Consider the following 12,842-nt stretch of genomic DNA (forward strand, 5'->3'; position numbering starts at 1 on the left):
TCTAGTCAACATTTGCTGTACCACCTCCAATGCAAGTATCTCCTTCCTTAAATAGTGAGATCAAAACTGCACACAGTATTCCAAGATAAAAACAAAAAACTACTGCGGATGCTGGAAGTCCAAAACAAAAACAGAATTACCTGGAAAAACTCAGCAGGTCTGGCAGCATCGGCGGAGAAGAAAAGAGTCGACGTTTCGAGTCCTCATGACCCTTCAGCAGAACTGAGTATAGTTAGGAGAGGGGTGAAATATAAGCTGGTTTAAGGTGGGGTGGGGGGGGGGAGGGGGGAGAGAAGTTGAGGTGGGGGGTGGTTGTAGGGACAAGCAAGCAGTGATAGGAGCAGATAATCAAAAGATGTCACAGACAAAAGGATCAAAGAGGTATTGAAGGTGGTGATATTATCTAGGAAAATGTGCTAATTAAGAATGGATGGCAGGACACTCAAGGTACAGCTCTAGTGGGGGTGGGGTGGAAAGACTGACAAGGTATTAGTTGTAGATTTAAAAATAATGGAAATAGGTGGGAAAAGAAAAATCTATATGAATTATTGAAAAAAACAAAAGGGAGGGGGAAGAAACGGGGTGGGGATGGGGGGAGGGAGTTTAAGATCTAAAGTTGTTGAATTCAATATTCAGCCCGGAAGGCTGTAAAGTGCCTAGTCGGAAGATGAGGTGCTGTTCCTCCAGTATGCCAAGTGTGGTCTCACCAAAACCCTGTACGATTATAGCAAGACTTCTTCATTCCTGGACTCAAACCCCCTTTGCAACAAAGACCAACATGTCATTTGCCTTCTAATTTCTCGCTGAACCTTTCTGTGTTTCTTACACAAACAAACCCAAATCTCTCTGAGCATCAGCGTTTACAAGTTCCAAGCCTTTTAAAAAATATTCTGTTTTTCTCTTTCCACTTCTGTGAGGGGACGAATACCTCACACCGTATTCTCTTATAAAATAGATATAGATATCCTCATGGCTACTTCTAAAATTTTACAAACTGGACAAAGACCTTGTCAAATGGCCAAAGCCATGTCTGGCTGTGGAGCTGCCATGGTGTTATCGAAGATACTTATTTTTATTCATTCACGGGATGTGGGCGTCGCTGGCTGGGCCAGCATTTATTGCCCATCCCTAATTGCCCTTGAGAAGGTGGTGGTGAGCTGCCTTCTTGAACCGCTGCAGTCCATGTGGTGTAGGTACACCCACAGTGCTGTTAGGGAGGGAGTTCCAGGATTTTGACCCAGTGACAGTGAAGGAACGGCGATATATTTCCAAGTCAGGATGGCGAGTGGCTTGGAGGGGAACTTCCAGGTAGTGGTGTTCCCATGTATCTGCTGCCCTTGTCCTTCTAGATGGTAGTGGTCATGGGTTTGGAAGGTGCTGTCGAAGAAGCTTGGGTGAGTTTCCGCAGTGCATCTTGTAGATGGTACACACTGCTGCTACTGTGCATCAGTGGTGGAGGGAGTGAATGTTTGTGGATGTGGTGCCAATCAAGCGGCTGCTTTGTCCTGGATGGTGTCAAGCTTCTTGAGTATTGTTGGAGCTGCACTCATCCAGGCAAATGGACAGTATTCCATCACACTCCTGACTTGTGCCTTGTAGATGGTGGACAGGCTTTGGGGTGTCAGGAGGTGAGTTACTCGTCACACGATTCCTGGCCTCTGACCTGCTCTTGTAGCCACAGTATTTATATGGCTAGTCCAGTTCAGTTTCTGGTCAATGGTAACCCCCAGGATGTTGATAGTGGGGGATTCAGTGATGGTGATGCCTTTGAACATCAAGGGGCAACGGTTATATTCTTTCTTGTTGGAGATGGTCCTTGCCTGGCACTTGTGTGATGTGAATGTTACTTGCCACTTGCCCAGGTCTTGCTGCATTTGGACATGGACTGCTTCAGTATCTGAGGAGTTGCAAATAGTGCTGAACATTGTGCAATCATCAGCGAACATCCCCACTTCTGATCTTATGATGGAAGGAAGGTCATTGATGAAGCAGCTGAAGATGGTTGGGCCTAGGACACTACCCTGAGGGACTCCTGCAGTGATGTGCTGGAGCTGAGATGACTGACCTCCAACAACCACAACCATCTTCCTTTGTGCGAGATATGACTCCGACCAGTGGAGACTTTTCCCTCAGAGCTTTGAAGAACAGTCATACGGACTCAAAATGTTAACTCTGTCTTTCTCTCCACAGGTGCTATTAGACCTGCTGAGTTTTTCCAGCATTTTCTGTTTTGGTTCTGGGTTTGTCTTTGTTTTTTCCGGTGCCTAGGTCCATCCGTCCAGTTTCATTCCTTTCTTGAGACGTTGCAGTGTTTCAATACAACCAAGTGGCTTGCTAGGCTATCATATTGCTGTGGGCCTAGAGTCATATGTAGGGCAGACCAGGTAAGGGCAGCAGATTTCCTTCCCTAAAGGGCATTAGTGAACCAGATGCGTTTTTACAACAATTAGACTTTTAACTCCAGATTTTTATTAAATTCAGATTCCATCCTCTGCCATGATGGGAATTGAACCCAGGTGCCCAGGGAATTACCCTGGGTCTCTGGATTAGCAGTCCAGCAACAACAGCACTACACCACCGCCTCCCCACTTGCACCTTGTTATCTCTGAAGAGACACTAACGACCCCGCCAAGTGCTGCAGAGAGCTATACAAAGGCCAAATTCAAAGAGAGCTATACAAAGGCCATCTGCATTTCATAACCATGGTGGCCAACCAGCGTCTTCTCATCAGCTAGGACAAAGGGTTCCTCAACCCTCCTTTCAATTCTTAATGGTTGGTACATTTAACCATCTCGGAGACACAGGTGATGGATACACATCCCTTGTCAAAGACAATATGGAGAGATGTGACATGGACCTCTGGTTTGTGAAACCAATAATCCTACCTTGTGTAACTGCAAGCTTAGTCTGCAGCTTACCATCCTACAAGCAGCCACAAACAGGGGGAGGCAGTGGCATAGTGGTATTGTCACTGGACTAGTATTCCAGGGAACCCAGGTTCATGGCAGATGGTGAAATTTGAATTCAATAAATGTCTGGAATTAAAAGTCTAACGATGACCACAAAACCATTGTCGATTGTTGTAAAAACCCATCTGGTTCACTAATGCCCTTTAGGGAAGGAAATCTGCTGTCCTTACCTGGTCTGGTCTACATGTGACTCCAGACCCACAGCAATGTGGTTGACTCTTGAAAATGCCCTCTGAATGAGGGCAATTAGGGATGGGCAATAAATGCTGGCCTAGCCAGTGATGCCCACATCCCTTGAATGAATAGGAAAACAAAGCCCAGGTTTGGTCTCCATCTCCTGGAATTCTGTACCATTGCCTACAAAAAGACTGATTTATCTCCATGCTCATCTCACTGGAAAAGTGAGTGATGCAGCATTGGTTTTTGTATCTGCCAAACTCCGTGAAGGAACACCTCATTGGACTCAGACTCTGGAACCCACGTAAAATCATCTTTCCTTTCTCTATCCCTCTTTTACTGCAAAGGAGGCAATGTTGTGACCACCCCCTGCCCCCACTACCCAAACACACAGACAAAAACCCCCCCACCCACACCCCCCCACCCCCTGCCCCACCACCCAAACATACAGACAAAAAACCCTCCCACCCACACCCCCCCACCCCCACCACCCCCCCACCCCCTGCCCCACCACCCAAACACACAGACACACAACCCCACCACCCACACCCCCACCACCCCCCCACCCCCTGCCCCACCACCCAAACACACAGACACACAACCCCACCACCCACACCCCCACCACCCCCCCACCCCCTGCCCCACCACCCAGACACACAGACACACAACCCCCCCAACCCCCCGAACCCTCACCCCCACCTACAACTCCCCCACCCCCCACCCACACCACCCCACCCACACCCCCATCCCCACCCACCACCTCCCCTCCACCCCCCATCCCCCACCTCCCCCCAACCCACCCCCCACTCACCTCCCCCCACCCCTCCCACCCACCAACGCCCACCACCTACCCCCCACCCCCCACCCCAGCCCACCCCCCACCTCCCCCACCCCCCCACCCCCCAACCCACACACCCCCACCCCCCACCTCCCCCCCACTCCCCAACCCACACCCTCCACCTCCCCCCAACCCACCCCCCACTCACCTCCCCCCACCCCTCCCTGCCCTTCCCACCCACCAGCCCCCCACCATCTCCCACCCACCTCCCCCACCCACACCCCTCTACCACACCCCCACCCCCCAACCCACCCCCCATCACCTCCCCCACCCACACCCCTCAACCCACACCCCCACCCCACACCCCATCCACCTCCCCCCCACCCCCAACTTCCCCCAGCCCCCCCATCCCCCACCCCCCCTTCCCCCGCACCCCCCAAGTCAACCCCCACCCACCACCTCCCCCCCCTACTACCTCTCACCCACCTCCCCCCCCACCCACCACCTCCCACCCCACCCACCTCCCCCCCCACCCACCACCTCCCACCCCACCCACCTCCTCCCCTACCGACCACCTCCCCCCCCAGCCACCCACCCACCAACATCCCCCCGACCCTGACATTTGACTGTGTGCAAATAAACTCTTTGAGTTCCTCCTATCTCGAGTTCGTTGTGGGATTATTAATAGAAAATTGCATCACACCAGAACCGAGGGGGTTGGGAAATACGCCACTGCTTGTAAACAGGGAAACAACTCAAAACACCTTCCTGTTTACTGACAGGTTTTTTTTTTTTGTAAAAATATACTTTATTCATAAAATATCTTCAATCACATTCAAAACCATTTCAAAAACAACATTACAAGGGTACAATCCAGGTTAAACTTTTACAAAATGTATCACCAGGTGCATCAGTACAAACAATATTACAATCATTTACAGCCTTTCATTTTGATCTGTACAGCCCGAGGGGCTCGAAACAGTTCCCAGTCTCTCGGTGCGCTGTGGTAGAAAGGTCTTAGACAGCGACCCTTCCCCATTGCGCCTTTGCGGCAGCTGCCCCAAGCTTTAGTGCGTCCCTCAGCACGTAGTCCTGGACTTTGGATTGTGCCAGTCCGCAACAATCGGTCGGGGACAACTCTTTGTGCTGGAAGACCAACAAGTTTCGGGCAGACCAAAGCGCCTCTTTCACCGAGTTGATGATCCTCCAGCTGCAGTCGATGTTTGTCTCGGTGTGTGTCCCTGGGAACAGCCCGTAGAGCACAGAGTCCTGTGTCACAGAACTGCTCGGGATGAACCTCGACAGCAACCACTGCATCTCTCTCCAGACTTTCTTTGCAAAGGCACAATCCACAAGGAGGTGAACAACGGTCTCTTCCCCACCACAGCCACCTCGAGGGCAACGTGCAGAGGGGGTGAGACTGACAGGTGGTGAGAGGAGAGATTACTGCTGTTTAAATTAACCCCCTCCTGTCTGTAACACTACCAAAGTGAATAACCTCACACCTACACACATTACACTCCATCTGTCATCTTGTTTCCCACTCACTAAACCCGCAGCCTCTCTGTGTCCTCCTTTTGCCTGGCTTTTCCACCCAGCTTCCGATTGTTAGCAAAGAAAGTAGAGGTTAAAGTAAAACTTAAAAAGGCTGAGACAAAATCAGAATTACCTGGAAAAACTCAGCAGGTCTGGCTGCATCGGCGGAGAAGAAAAGAGTCGACGTTTCGAGTCCTCAAACATCAACTCTTTTCTTCTCCGCCGATGCTGCCAGACCTGCTGAGTTTTTCCAGGTAATTCTGTTTTTGTTTTGCATTTCCAGCATCCGCAGTAGTTTTTTGTTTTTAAAAAGGCTGAGGGCAGGTACAGAAAACAATAGAATACAAAGTGCAGAAGGAAATTGGAAAAAGATAGAAGAAGGGCAAAGAAAAGTTGTCAGAAAAGATCGATGAATATGGTAAAAGGAGACCTTTGATCAACATAAAAGCTGAAGGAGAGATAAAATAATAATGGGGCCCATTAAGGTCAAAAAGTTCATTCTTCTTATGGAACAGAGGACACATCACCGTGAGTAGTTTGCACTCGTCTTCACAAAAGAGGGTGAAGTGAATAAAAACAGAAAGTGCTGGAAATTCAGGTCAGGCAGAATCAGAGCTAAGGAAAGACAGAAATGGAATAGGTTTAAAGCAAGTAAAAGGAGACTTGTCTACTCCAGGCAGTAGCTGATAGCAGACAAGCAGCTGGGCAGAGGGTTCCACCCCTGCATTCAGAACATCATGGACGGCAAATGTAGTCGTTAAGTGATGGCCATAACCAGTCGAGGCCCATACCATGGGGTACCTCACACCGTCCGGGTCACGGTGAAGGACAGCGAAGGCGGAGCACCCATGGATCAAGCCTTCTTCATCAAGCGGATCCTGTTGAAGGCGTGTGGATTTGAAGCGGATGAGATCTACTCCCTGCGAGACTTCCCCAGCGCTGGATGTTTCGACGTGACTTTCAAGCGAGTGGCAGCTTGCGTCAAGTTCCTGAAGGTGTTCGAGGAGAAGAGAGACCAGCCGGAGATGAAGATCCTGACGGTGGAGCCGCTCTTTGCTCTGCAGTTGCAATGGGACCAGGTGGTGACGGTGCATCTCTACAACCCCTACGTCCCTGTCGCCGACGTGCTCACCTTCCTCACCAGGTACGTCGACAAGGTTTGGAGCTGCACCGAGGTTAGAGACACCTTCGGGATTTGGACATGCAAACGCCAGGTTCGGTCACGCTCATGCGGCAAGTCTGGTCATGTGGCGGCCAACTGCAGCGCCGCCCTCTGCAAGAACTGCAAACAGGAAGGGCACCGGACAAAGGACTGCAAACAGACTAAGTGCTGCAACCTGTGTGGCGAGGCAGCTCACCTCTACTGGACCTGCCCCAAACGCTGCCTCACTTACGCACAGGCAGCCAAAACCAACGAGGGGGAAGCAGAGGAAATGCTTCATGTCACTAATACCAAGGACACTTGCAACACTCCAACCACCAAGGCCCCCAGTGAGAACAACGGGACAAAGGAGGACACAGAGAGATAAGGTGGAGGAAAAGATTGAGGCAGCAGACAGTCAATCAACAGCACTGCCCCCTGAACCTCCCACTCCTCAGGAGAGCGAATCAATGGAGGAGGAGGAAGCAGCGGAAAATCAGCAGGGGGAGTGGCAGCTGGTGAAGAGAGCCAAAAGGAAGAAGGGGCTAAGAAGGGACCAAGCCACTTCCCAGACAAGTGGCAAGAGGCGTCTCCCATCCGACTCGGGTGACAAGGGCAGCTGCTCTTCGGACGAAGAAGGGAAAGGGCGGCATCTACAGAAGAAGTGGCAAATCTCGAGGGAGTTGGAGGACGAGACACCCGAGCTCCAGAACATTGGAGACAATGAGGAGACCAGCGCACCCCAACTTTGCCCACAACCCGAAGAGGCCAGCCCACCCCAGCACCAGCAATCTGGGAGCAGTGAGGCGCTCAGCGCACCCCAACTCCGGGAAGCCGGGAGCAGCAACTCCCCAGAGGGGGAGAGGATTGGAGAAGCTTCTCCAACAGAGGACATTTCAAATCCCGTTCTCTGCATGAACCCCCAGATGCCACCTGAGCAGAACATTGCCAATGGGGAGGCTCAGGACAGTTTCCTCAGCCCATCCAAAGTGAGGCAATTTGTGAACACTATGGGGATGCAGGAGCAGACCAAAGGTCTGGGACTCTCAGAGACAACAGGTTTGGTAAGAGACTAAATGCTTTAAAATGTATCCGTAAATGTGTGTAGCATTAAATCTACTACACGATGTGTTGCGACCTTGGACTACCTTGCCAAGGTCAAAGCTGACCTGTTGTTTCTGCAGGAGTGTGCGATACCGCACCTCAGCTCCTACAGGCAATGGTCATGATGGTGGTCCCATGGGCCATCGACCTGGTCAGGAGGAAACGACTCTCGTTCCTCCGGCCTGGGTATTCTGCTGCGGGGAGGCAGCTTCACCGTCTCCGAGGTTAAGGAGGTGGTGGGCGGGCGCCTCCTCGTAGCAGACGTAATGTACAAGAATGCTCCACTCCGGTTAATTAACGTGTACGCCCCGTCACAAGGGGCCGAGCGGCTGGAGGTTTTTCAGCAGCTCCCACTGCTGCTGGCGACCTCCAGGCCGGTCATTCTGGGCGGCGACTTCAACTGCATCATCGATGCGGCTGGACGATCCGGCAGGGCCGACAGCAGATTGGACGCTACGTCCAGATCCCTGATGGAAACAGTTAAGGATGCCAAGCTACACGACGTCTTCAGCAACCCTGCAGACGGAGCGCAGCGTAGATACACCTGGTCGCGGCCAGACGGGTCCATCCATTCCAGGATAGACTTCCTGTTTGTGTCCCGAGCGTTCGCAGTCAGATCCACCGACGTCAAGCCGGTGTTCTTCTCTGACCGCTGCCTCCTACTGGCTGACTGTCACTTAGAGGAAGACCAGAGGGTTGGCAGGGGGGCATGGAAGCTAAACGTGCAACTGCTGACCCCAGAGAACATTGAGGAGCTCAAGAGGGATTACAAAGGTTGGAGAACCGTGAAACCCCTCTTTGAGTCCCTGACACACTGGTGGGAAGCGATCAAGGGAAACATCAAGAGGTTTGTCATCCTCAAAGGCATCCAGAAAGCTAGAAAGGAACAGAGGGAAATATCCCGACTCCAAAAAAACATGCAGAATCTGCTCCGGCTGCAGTTGATGGGGGTCGATGTCAAGGAGGAACTCCAAGAGGTGAAGAGCCAGCAAGCCTCAGTCTTTGCCTCGGAGGCCTCCAAGATCATCTTCCGTTCCAGAGTCCGCTCCGTGGAGCAGGATGAGACGTGCTCATGTTTCTTCTTCCAAAAGGTACACAGAGAGAGCTCTGTGATCAGCAGCCTGAAGGAAGAAGACAGCTCAGTAAAGTCATCGCAGTCCGACATTTTGAGGATCAGCAAATCCTATTATGCCGGATTGTATGACGTGAAGCCCACAGACAAGCACGGCCTCCCCGACCTTCCTGTCCTCTATCACGGAGGTCTTAGACGACAGTACACGGGAGAGCCTGGACAAACCGCTAACTCCTGACGAACTGACTAAGGCCCTTGAGTTCTTCGAGAAGAGTAAAACTCCCGGAAGCGACGGCTTGCCGGCTGAGTTGTATTTGGCTCTGTGGGACTGGATGGGCCCAGACCTACTAGAAGTGTACGAGACTATGCTCCTGGCCGGCAGCATGTCAGAATCCATGAGGAAAGGCATCATCACCCTCATCTACAAGCACAAGGGGGAAAGGGAGGAAATTAGAAATTGGTGACCCATTTCACTGCTGAATGTGGACTATAAGATTCTGTCCAAAGTCATCGCCAATCGGGTCAAGTCTGCTCTGGAATTGGTGATCCACCCTGACCAGACCTGCACTGTGCCGGGCAGGAAGATCTCTGACAGCCTCGCGCTGCTCAGGGATACGATTGCCTATGTACAGGACAGGGGTGTGGACACCTGCCTCATCAGCCTGGATCAGGAGAAGGCCTTTGACAGAATATCGCACACCTACAAGGTGGATGTGCTCTCCAAAATGGGGTTTGGGGAGGGAATTCGCAATTGGATCCAACTCATCTACACTAACATCAGTAGCGCAGTCTCAATCAATGGGTGGGAATCAGATAGCTTTCCTATTAAATCTGGAGTCAGGCAGGGCTGCCCTCTCTCCCATGTCCTGTTTGTGTGTTGCATAGAACCCTTTGCTGAGTCCATCAGGAAGGATCCTGGCATAAGAGGAGTGACAATCCCAGGCAGTGGAGGCACTCAGGTCAAAGCCTCCCTGTACATGGACGATGTTGCCGTCTTCTGCTCGGATCCGCTGTCGGTGCGCAGACTGATCCACATCTGCGACCAGTTCGAACTGGCCTTGGGAGCCAAGGTAAATCGTGGGAAGAGTGAGGCCATGTTCTTTGGGAACTGGGCTGACCGATCCTTTGTCCCCTTCACTGTCAGGGCTGATGGCCTAAAGGTGCTGGGGATATGGTTCAGGAGGGACCAGGGCATGTGTTAGAAACTGGAAGGAGCGAGTGTCTATGGTGCAAAGAAAACTGGGCATGTGGGAGCGATGCTCCCTCTCCATTGCGGGTAAGAACCTGGTCATCAGGTGTGAGGCACTCTCGCTGTTGCTGAACGTGGCGCAGGTCTGGCCCATTCCACACTCCTGCGCGATGGCGATCACCCGAGCCATCTTCCGCTTTATCTGTCTTTTTTTTTGCAAAAATATACTTTATTCACAAAATATCATCAACAACAGTTCAAACCATTTCAAAATCACCATCACAAAAGTACAATAAGGTTCAACTTTTATAACGTGTATCACGAGGTGCATCAATACAAACAATGAGTATTACAATCATTTGCAGACATTCATTGTGAGCTGTACAGCCCGAGGGGCTCTCAACAGTTCCCAGTCCCTCGGTGCACTGTGGCAGAAAGGTCTTAGACAGCGACCTTTCCCCATTGCGCCTTTGCGGTGGCTGCCCCAAGCTTTAGTGCGTCCCTCAGCACGTAGTCCTGGACCTTGGAATTGCCAGTCTGTAACACTCGGTCGGGGACAACTCTTTGCGCTGGAAGACCAACAAGTTTCGGGCAGACCAAAGAGCGTCTTTCACCGAGTTGATGATCCTCCAGCTGCAGTTGATGTTTGTCTCGGTGTGTGTCCCTGGGAACAGCCCGTAGAGCACAGAGTCCTGTGTCACAGAACTGCTCGGGATGAACCTCGACAGAAACCACTGCATCTCTCTCCAGACCTTCTTTGCAAAGGCACAATCCAAAAGGAGGTGAACAACGGTCTTGTCCCCACCACAGCCACCTCGAGGGCAACATGCAGAGGGGGTGAGACTCCTGGTGTGTAGGAGGGATCTGACGGGGAGGGCCTTTCTCACCACCAGCCAAGCTACGTCTTGGTGCTTGTTGGAAAGTTCTGGCGATGAGGCATTCTGCCAAATGACTTTGACAGTCTGCTCGGGGAACCATCCCACAGGATCCACCCTCTCCTTTTCCCGCAGGGCCTCTAAGACGTTACGTGCTGACCACTGCCTGATGGACTTGTGGTCAAAGGTGTTTCTCTGCATAAATTTTTCCACCAGGGACAGGTGGTACGGCACGGTCCAACTACTTGGAGCGTTCCGCGGCAGCGTGGCCAGACCCATCCTTCGCAACACCAGGGACAGGTAGAACCTCAGCACGTAGTGACACTTGGTGTTTGCGTACCGAGGATCTACACACAGCTTGATGCAGCCGCACACAAAGGTGCCCATTAGTATGAGGGCGATGTTGGGCACGGTTTTTCCCCTTTTATCTAGAGGCTTGTACATCGCGTCCCTGCGGACACGATCCATTTTTGACCTCCAGATAAAGCGGAAGATGGCTCGGGTGAGTCTGGAATGGGCCAGACCTGCGCCCCGTACAGCAACAGCGAGAGTGCCTCACACCTGATGACCAGGTTCTTACCCGCAATGGAGAAGGAGCGTCGCTCCCACATGCCCAGTTTCCTTTTCACCATAGACACTCGCTCCTTCCAGTTTCTAACGCATGCCCCGGTCCCTCTGAACCATATCCCCAGCACCTTCAGGCCGTCAGCCCTGACAGTGAAGGGGACAAAGGATCAGTCAGCCCAGTTCCCAAAGAACATGGCCTCGCTCTTCCCACGATTTACCTTGGCTCCCGAGGCCAGTTCGAACTGGTCGCAGATGTGGATCAGTCTGCGCACCGACAGCGGATCCGAGCAGAAGACGGCAACATCGTCCATGTACAGGGAGGCTTTGACCTGAGTGCCTCCACTGCCTGGGATTGTCACTCCTCTTGTGCCTGGATCCTTCCTGATGGACTCAGCAAAGGGTTCTATGCAACACACGAAAAGAACAGGGGAGAGAGGGCAGTCCTGCCTGACTCCAGATTTAATAGGAAAGCTATCTGATTCCCACCCATTGATTGAGACTGCGCTACTGACGTTAGTGTAGAGCAGCTGAATCCAATTGCGAATTCCCTCCCCAAACCCCATTTTGGAGAGCACATCCACCTTGTAGGTGTGCGATATTCTGTCAAAGGCCTTCTCCTACATGGGTCTGTCTTTTTTTTTCATTTTTCATCATCGTTTATTATAAACTGTTTAGTTATGCATCTTCAGCCTTGTTGAAGCAGTATGTCAGACAGCACTTCCCACAGTATTTGCCTGTTGAAATGACTGGCCATGAACACACCAGCACCACACTCCTCAGAAGGGCATTCACGCCGCAGACGATAGATTTTCCCATATTCATCAACCTTGTAATGTTTAAGGACAGCGAGCTTGACCTTCTTCCTCTTATGCTGGTTTTCCTTTGGTGTGGTGTAAGACTTCTTCTTCCTCTTCTTGGCACCACCACGAAGCCTCAGTACAAGGTGCAAAGTTGACTCCTTTTGGATGTTGTAATCAGAGAGTGTGCGGCCATCCTCCAACTGTTTTCCAGCAAAGATCAGTCGCTGCTGATCGGGGGGAATACCTTCCTTGTCCTGAATCTTAGCCTTTACATTTTCAATAGTATCTGAGGGCTCAACCTCGAGGGTTATCGTTTTCCCCGTGAGGGTTTTCACAAAGATCTGCATTTTCAAATTCAACCCACCAGCTCCTTCCTCCAGGAAGGTGCAGCATCATGGGTCTGTCAGCCAAACCAGCGGATAGCCAGTGATGCCAGTGTTGCCTAGGGGTGCCCAGTGTTACCAGGGCCTGGGGAAGGTATGGGTATGGGTGACCAGTGAGGTTCCACTCACTTTCAGAGAAGCACAGAATGGTTACAGCACAGAGGGAGGCCATTGGGCCCGCCCTGTCTGTGCTAGCTCTCTGCATGAGGCACTCGCCCGGATCCCTGTGCAGAACCTGGATTGGCTGAGGG

General features: G+C 51.8%; 1 pseudogene; it reads right to left on the minus strand.

The window, feature by feature from the left end:
- Positions 1-12,068: 12,068 nt before the first annotated feature.
- LOC144676214 (ubiquitin-ribosomal protein eS31 fusion protein pseudogene) lies at positions 12,069-12,597 on the minus strand (annotated as a pseudogene).
- Positions 12,598-12,842: the final 245 nt, after the last annotated feature.

Source organism: Cetorhinus maximus, unplaced genomic scaffold (genome assembly GCF_964194155.1).
Source record: "Cetorhinus maximus unplaced genomic scaffold, sCetMax3.hap1.1 HAP1_SCAFFOLD_1433, whole genome shotgun sequence".
Lineage (NCBI taxonomy): Eukaryota > Metazoa > Chordata > Chondrichthyes > Lamniformes > Cetorhinidae > Cetorhinus > Cetorhinus maximus.